This window comes from Mastomys coucha, unplaced genomic scaffold (assembly GCF_008632895.1).
Source record: "Mastomys coucha isolate ucsf_1 unplaced genomic scaffold, UCSF_Mcou_1 pScaffold21, whole genome shotgun sequence".
In the NCBI taxonomy this organism is placed as follows: Eukaryota; Metazoa; Chordata; class Mammalia; order Rodentia; family Muridae; genus Mastomys; species Mastomys coucha.
In genome coordinates, this window is record NW_022196904.1 from 23,252,912 (window position 1) to 23,261,551 (window position 8,640).

The following is an 8,640-nucleotide window of genomic DNA, read 5'->3' on the forward strand; positions in this document are numbered from 1 at the left end:
AATCTTCCTAACGGCTCATTAACTGGGAACCAACATCCAAATATGTGAGCCTGTGGGGGCCGTTCTCCTTCAAACCAAGGAAGTGGAAACGAAAGGGTTCTTTGGAAGTCGTTTGGATGGTGTTTTGCTGGGGCAAACACATGAAAGAACAGTTAGCTGAAGAGGACACAGGTGAAAGATAACACAAATCATGATGAGCAACTAACTAGTCAATTATTCCGGAAATATGTAGTGACCCTTCACAAACAAATCTCAGTGGCTGAAGTCTCTGTTGAGCAACCCCCACATGTGGTATAAAATCTCTTCACTACAAGTATAAATCACCTCACAAATATTGAGATTGGGGCGGGGAGGAAGAGGGAGAGAGGGAAGGTCGGAAGGAGAGAGGGAGAAGGGAGGAGAGAGGTGGTAACGAAAGAAGGAAGGGTGAGAGAGAAGGTGGAAGGGAGAGAGGAAGAGAGGCAGGGAATTTGGGAGGCAGAGTGGGAGGGCAAGCCTTGCCCCTTGGCATTGGACTACATTTCCCAGAGTCACCGGGTGCAGGACACCGCTTCGTTTCCTCGCGAGAGTTCGGGGTACTTTTGTCGCCAGAGGACTGCGTCTGGAGGAGGTGCGCCTAAGCATCCCGCGGAGCAGGTTGACTGAAGTGGAGCGTGGAGCCCGGCGCAGGAGGCGGGACTCTCGGAGGTGGGAGTTCTGGGAACGCCTGGAGGACGTGTCTGTGCCTTAGGTGGCGGTGTCCCTCATGTGTGCGCTACAAGCCTGTGCTTTGGGAGCTCGTTGCGACCCTGGTGTGTGGTTGGCGTGATGTGTGTGAATGAGTTGTGACTCCAGGGGTGTGTGTGTGATTGTTGCCTATCTCCCTGGAGATGTTTCTGGGGCTGGGATGGCGTCGGCCCACGTGTATGGTGGAGAAACGGTGCCGTGATAGCGAGGTATTTGGATGCTTATGCCTCTCTGAGGTTGTTGGATGTACCTGGGATCCTGGGCATGACTGGCTTGCCTGGGAGGACATGTATGGTGGTGTCACTGAGATTGTGATAGCTTGTTTCCGTCGCTTGTGACTTCATTGTGCTTTCCCATCTGGGTGACAGTGTGTGTGTATGCACATGTGTGTGTGTGCATGTGTGTGCATGTGTGTGACTGTAGTATGTAATATGGGCTGTTCTCATGATTGTAAAGAAAGTACAAGTGCATCCTTGTAAAAGAATGTCGCTGACAGTATTTGTCCCTGACAGGATGTCTGGTTCTTGTACATGCTTGGATCCTATGTAAGAGTGCTCCAACGGTGTAGCTCTGACAGTGTGACTTGTGACACTAGCAATGTGACTGTAGAAATTTTATTGCGTGTAGCTTTGTGTGGTCACTAGTATATTTTGTACCTGCGATCAAGGGTACAAAGGTGAAATGTTGTTTGGAATTCATTGGGGGGTAAGGGGATCTACCAAAGGATCCTGAGTGTCTTGTGACTTTGTGTCTCTCCCCAATCACTCCCAGAATGTAAGGATTTAACCTCTCTTTTAGCATGGTGGCAGCTCATCCGTCCATCCATGGCCAGCACTGAGTCAGTCTGGCCATCCTTCCTCTTTCCACCGGGCATAATTTTGTTGCTGGTTCCCTGTGCTCCCTAATCGTGTAGCCAAGGAAGCTGGCAGGAAGGAAGCCAGCTCGTGGAGACCCCTCATGAAGAAGCTGTAGGCCTAGGATTTAGATGAGACTTTGAGATGCAGTGACACCCCTACTGCTCTTGTAGAAGAAGTGCTATAGAGGCTAGGAAATGAAGCCTAAGACAGAACAGTCTTCTCCATTTCCAATACCAGTCTCCTGACCGATGAGGACGGAGGAACAGGTTGTCTCTAATTCGGAGTATAAGGCAGGAACAACAAAGCATCTCATTTAACTTTTTTTTTTTAAGTTTTATTGCATTATAATGAGAAAAGTTACATGATTTCAATTTATCTGAATTTGTTAACATTTAAAAACATATTTTAAGTAAATGGAATTAAATCACATTCTTGTTTTCCTTTTGTACCCCAACCCCTCCCAGAGACCCCCTTCAATACCCACAATATCTTTTTTGACATATTCTTTAAAGTTTATAAAATATTATAACAATAAAAATGAGTATTATAAAAGTTGTTTGATATAAAACAACAAGCAATTTAACAGTCTTATGTTATGCCTGTCTATGGCAATACTGAAAATACATACATTTTTTCTTAATATAAAATTTAAATAACTCTAAATGTATTAACTGTATATTTCAAAATAATGCATCACTACTAATATTTTCTTTTTTTTTTTTCTTTTTGGTTTTTTTCGAGACAGGGTTTCTCTGTGTAGCCCTGGCTGTCCTGGAACTCACTCTGTAGACCAGGCTGACCTCGAACTCAGAAATCTACTTGCCTCTGCCTCCCAAGTGCTGGTATTAAAGGCATGCGCCACCACTGCCCGGCCTAATATTTCTTGAATGTACATAAATATATAAAGTGTTTTTCATTTAACTTTCTTATTCTCAGGGTACAACACAGAAGAGAAAAAATGGCCATTGTCCATTTAGAAGGGAAGTTTGAGGTAAGTAGATATTGGTCCCCTCAACAGCCTTTATCATGTCAGAAAATGATCTTTGTTTTACTTTATTGTTGTTTTCATGAGTGTCTCCTACCCAAGTCTTCTCTTATAATAGAGGAACAGGGCAATTTATTTATTCTTATTTACTTATTTTTGAGGCAGGGTTTCTGCCTGGTTTGAACATGTAGAACAGTGTGGCCTTGAAATCATAAAGACCCATCTTCCTCTTCCTCCCAAGTTCTGGATTAAAGACATGCACTAACTCAATGGCACTTGACTTTTTTTTTTTTTTTTTTTTTTGAGAGTAATGAAAATGTGTAGTTTGTAATAGATGCTTTTCAATATTGGATACATTTATAAAGAATGGATTTGGTGCTCAAATTAAAAGAAAGAGCATTCTTGTCCTATTTATGTAACTTTGGGGAGAATTTAGCTTTTGGTTTGGTTTTTGTTTTTGGTTTTGGTTTGGTTCGGTTTTCTTTTTGAGACAGGGTTTCTCTGTATAGCCCTGGCTGTCCTGGAACTCACTCTGTAGACCAGGCTGCCCTTGAACTCAGAGATCTACCTGCCTCTGCCTCCTGAGTGCTGGCATTAAAGGCGTGCACCACCACCACCCAGGGTCTTAGCTTTTTTAATTTTTATATTTTCAACACCATCTTGCTTTATAGCTCAGACTGGTCAAATTCTTGCTTCAACCTTCGGTTTTGTTTTGTTTATTTAATGAATGAAGTCTTATATTTGTGTATATTTGAGTGAATTTGTTCCATGTGTGTGCAGGTACCCGGGGAGTCCTTGAGAAGGCACCAGAGCAGCAGTTCCAGGCAGTTGTGAGCTGCCAGATATGGGCTCATGGAACAAAACTGGGATCCTTTGCCACCGCAGATTTCATTTTGTTTTGTTTTTAGACAGGGTTTTGAGTAGCCCAGGTGGGGATCACCTTGAACCCTTGGTCCTCTTGTCTCTACCTCCTACAAGCTGAGAAAGTACAGGCATATTGTGCTGCCACATGCAGTTCTGGTTTTTTACCTTTTGATTGGAATTTTAAAATGAGAAAAAGTGTAATAAACAATTAGACAGCTCAAAACTCTATTAACCATTTCCTTCCTTGAGCTGTCAGTTATAACCTATATCCACTTGTCTTTTGCCTTTAATTGCCTTTAACCTGTGAAATGCCTTCTTCCATTTTCAAGTATTTCTAATAGATCTGTTCTTTCTCATTTCTTCATGTGACTTGAGTCCTTTTAAATTATCAAGATTTGTCTCCTGACCTCCAATCTGGTGTGTCTTAGTCAATGTTCCCTGGGCAATAGAAAAGACTGTATTCTTCTGATGTTATGAAGAGCAAATGTCGTTGGGGTCAAGTAGACTTGCTGTGTTGTTTAAATCTTCTGGACCTTTACTGATTTCTTTCTTTTTTTTTCCCCCTCTTTATTTATTGAATGTGTCTCTTTTTCTTCAAAGGTGATCCTGGTAAGCCACTTAGGGGGAAGCTGTCCTCACCATCCCAGATTTAGTACACATGGAGAGCTTTGCAGTCTTCAAAGGGAGTTGAAGCCTGCCTCAGCAGTCATGTCTCATGCACACCTGCATCCCTAGCCCAGGCCCCTCTCCTAGGGAGGCCCTTTCCTAGACGTCTTTATCAAAGGGTAAAACCTTGAAGACATTTAATCCCTACTGTAAAGCAGTTCTCGGTACTTTCCCACCCCTAGCCTGACCTCCATCTTCCTCTCTGTGCTCAGTCTATAAAATGACGGGAAGTTTTGGTTCAGTGTTCTCTTGGCATTGAGATGATTTCCCCCATCAGGGTTGATTTTCTCTCACAGTGGGATTCCCTGGAGGAAATTCAACAGGGAAGGGGGCGGAGCTGGCACTTTATCCCAAATTGCCCTTTGCTAATACTACATGGTTAATAAACAGTTAAAAGTTTAGCTGTGACTTCCATGTCGGCTCCTTGTCTTAAACCTGGTAGCCCTGCAGCTTCAGGCCCTCCCACTCTTGGGCATAGGTATTCTGTGCCTGTATCAGTTATGCCAAATACTTGGTGTAATAATGTTGTGTAAATCCTCTATGTCGCTACTGATCGATTTGTTTATTTTGTCAACCTATGCTTTTACATTCTGAATGAAAGATGTTACAATTTCCTCTTTTAAAGTAGCTATGTATGTGTGTGGTAGGATGGGGGGTGTGGACACAGGTGTGGGCCTGCCATGGGGTACACATGGAAGTCGAACAGCCTGAGGACTTAGTTCCTGCTTCCCTCTACGCGGGCTCTGGGATCCAGATCATGTTGCTGGGCTTGGGAGTTCCTTTAGCTGATGAGCCCACGAGTTCTAACTGTAGAGCTGTCTCTTCCGTTAGTTTTCTTGATTTTTGAAATTTGAATTTTTGATATTTGAAATACGGTCGGGGTCTCTGGGTAACAAGTTGATCCTGTTTGTTGCTTACTTGTTGGTGACCCGGTGGGTTTCACTGGGGTTGCGTATAAGAACAGGCAACCATAAACTGCTTATAGATCCCCAAGAAAAGGTGGGGAATCGATCTTCTTTAAGTCTAGCATTATCTTACTTTTGTTTTTATAATTAAAGTGTATTTCCTAAGTTTTATCACTCCCCTGGTTTTAAACGTTTAAATTGTTGCTAGTATAATTTACTTTAAAGATTTATTTAATGTATATAAGTACATCATTGCTCTCTTTAGACGCACCAGAAGAGGGGCATCAGATCCCATTACAGATGGTTGTGAGCCACCATATGGTTGCTGGGAATTGAACTCAGGACCTCTGGAAGAGCAGTCAGTGCTCTTACCTGCTGAACCATCTCTCCAGGACCAAGAAAATATTTATATAGACTGTGTGTGTGTGTGTGTGTGTGTGTGTTCTGAGACAAACCTTTTCCTGATTTTCCTGGGGAGATGGGACACACATGTCTACTCACCCCCAGTAGGAGCCCACAACCAGTGTACAGATACCAGGAAAGTCCAACTTGGTGAACCAGTGAGTTTTTTTGGAGTTATTTACAGGAGCAGAAATGATTCACAGACAGCTGCATCACCAAAGCCCACCCTGGATGACAGCTTATCAAAGCTGGGAACTGGGAGCTCACTGCCTGCAGGCAACTCGACTTGTTGGAGAGTGGACTTTTGAGTGACTGTTCTTAGACCTCCTCCAGGCAGCTCAGCTGGTGTCTGCTTCCAGGCAGCTGGTCTGGCCTCAGTCTTACTTGTAGCTCAACTTGTCTGAGAGTCTTCTTTGCAGCTTGGCTTGTCTGTCCAGTGGCTTTCCAAAGCTGTAAAACCCTCAGAGGCTAGCATTTATATCATCTCTATAACCAAACCTTTTCCAGAGGATAGGTAGGGCAAGAAACATCCTGAACTGCCATCGTCTAACAAATGGTTGGGTTGCAACCTTGGGGAAGCTCCAGGAAGTCTGCTGTCATGTGTCCTCAGCAAGTGTCAGGTGAGCCCAGTTCACCAGTAAGAAGATCCTAAAGTCAGACATAGGCAGGGTCTAGCACAACACAGCAAGGCCCCATCCATTCGCATCACCTGCTTCCTCCAAAGCTTGGAGATAAAGCCTGGGTAAGCACTGCTAGCTCAGTTAGCTCTCTGTAACCCTCAGGTCTTCTCTCACTTGATGTGCACAGACCCTCAGGGCCAGAGGCAAGCATCCCTGCTCTCTCTGGATGCACCTGCTGGCTCCCTGGGTCAGAGTGGTCCTGGGTCGGCATGGTGGCTGTTGGAGGAGTTCGGGGATGGGCAAACCTCCTCCACACCTAGCATAACTTTTTGCTGGAGAGAAGTGTACCCTCCACTGGGGAATAATTGCCCACCTCCAGGACAGGCTGGACTATCTTCACCTATGTTCTATCACAGATGCTTTTTGTGAACAGCCCCTTTTTCTATCTGCTTTTGTAGGAGCTCAGTGAGACACCAGTGTCACTACATTTGTCTTTAAGCAACCCAGACAGGGGCAGTGGTGGCGCACACCTTTAATCCCAGCACTTGGGAGGCAGAGGCAGGTGGATTTCTAAGTTCGAGGCCAGCCTGGTCTACAGTGTAACAGCCAGGGCTACACAGAGAAACCCTGTCTCGAAAAACCAAAAAAAAAAAAGAAAAAAATTACAATATACGCATTAAGCTGTGTTTACAAGGAATAAAGTGTTTTGCTTAGTCAGTCAATCAAGGAGTAACAAGAGAGCAAAGTATAGAGGGAAGATACACGTGAACATAACAAACCCATGTCAAGAAATAGCACATTGTAAATTCCTTGAGGGAAACATCTGTTGTACACATAATGTCCCTTTGTCCTAAATGTGCTACAGGTCAGAGTGCTCTAGATATAGAATGTGTTTCTTTCTCAAACAAGGCTGTTGGCAACCAGGTGTGATAGCACATGCCTGGGACGCCAACACTATGGAAAGTGGAGCAGAAAGATGAGGAGTCTAAGCCAAGGTCATCCTTAGTCCTAGAGTGAGGCTGAGCCCAGCCTGGTGTATACGAGAAGCTGGCAAAAACGAGCAATGATAACAAAAAGATTTTACAGAACAACATTCAATCTTTCCTATTCCAAAACAGAGATGAAACCACGTGTGTGATAGCCCAACCTACATGTTTTTACAGCATACTTGTATATGTTGTTTCATAAAAGAAACTGAGACACTATAAAGGCTTCAGTGATTCCCAGAATTACCTGTATAATGCGAGATTTTATATGCAGAGGATGATACAGGAAAAACCATGTTCTCACCTCATTGCTTAATTCTTTGCTATCTCTCCTGCATCAGAGCCTTTAACCTGTTTGCTTGGCAGTGCCCATTACAGAGAACTCCTGTTCCTCTCCCTTCTACTTAAGGACTCATATCCTTTATTTCTACAGCTGATACTTATGTTTGTTTTTCAGAAATCAGGGACATTTAATGATGTTGCTTTGACGTCTCTAAGGAAGAGTGGAAATACTTAGGCTCTGCTCAAAGGGATTTATACAGAGATACTATCTTTGGAAAATACAGTAATGTGGTGTCAGGAATAATTTCTGCCCCTTGTTTCTCATTGCCTAACTTTTTAAAAGATTTATCTACTTTATTGTATGAGTGTTTTTCCTACACATATATATGTATACAGCATGCATGTAGTGCCCGTGGAGGCCAGAGGGGCATCAGACCCCCTGGACCTGGAGTTACAGATGGTTGTGAACCACTGTGTGGGTGCTGAGGATGGAATCTAGGTTCCTCTGCAAGAGCAGCCAATGCTATTAACCTCTGAACTATCTCTCTAAGTTGCTATGTTAAGTTATTCAAAGGCATTAGTTGGGCCTAGTGTCTATCTTAGTACTCCAGAGGTTAAGGCAGGAGGATTGCAAGCTCCAAACCAGCCTAGACTACGTAAGATGAGAGAAAGAGAATGGAGAGGCCGCCTGCTGGGTTTAGACCTGCACTGGCCAGTCTCTTGTTCCTATACTGTAGCCTTCAGCATCTCATCACTGTAATTTAAGAGCTACCAAAAAATTTAAGCAGGAATAGAAAATCACAATCTAATCAGGTAATAAAAATATCAAAACTGTGATTTTTACTATATTCATTTTCTGATTTATTAGAGTAGAAGTCAATAATTCTGGTGTTTATTTGACATCTTTAATTTTAACAATGACATAATATATAATTATCCCCACTAGAGTTCAACAACCATTGGAGTTTTTAAAATAATAGTTAGAAATTATTAGGAAGAGATTTGTAAAGATTAAACATGGGGATTAACAGAGAAATGCTCAGTGCGTAGACGGTTCACTCCCAAAAGATGGTGCATTTCTCTAGAGAACACCATAAAGAACCATTAATTTTGGAATTTTTAAAAATCCCATCTTTTTTCACTCCTAGGGGAGTTTTCATTATTCTCTGACCTGGGGTACCCATTTTATATCTTAATATAAGAAATCATTCTAAGCTAATATATGAATATATATGCAATAATAATCATGATTGCTGTTGTTGTCGTCATTGTTGCAAGTATCACTGTGTCTGATGCCTAAGCTGTTTGTTTTTTTTTTTTTTAATTTTGGACAGCAGCATCAAAGCC

General features: G+C 42.8%; 1 long non-coding RNA gene across 2 annotated transcripts; it reads left to right on the forward strand.

Moving 5' to 3' along the window:
• Nucleotides 1–576: 576 nt before the first annotated feature.
• On the forward strand, nt 577–5,301 carry LOC116101960. Of its 2 annotated transcripts, XR_004122959.1 has the most exons (4): nt 577–687; nt 2,520–2,574; nt 3,349–3,497; nt 4,033–5,301. It is a non-coding gene; the product is annotated as an uncharacterized LOC116101960 (long non-coding RNA). The 2 variants fall into 2 exon arrangements; XR_004122958.1 differs by lacking the exon at nt 4,033–5,301 and having other exon boundaries at nt 3,349–3,698.
• The last annotated feature ends 3,339 nt before the right edge of the window (nt 5,302–8,640 follow it).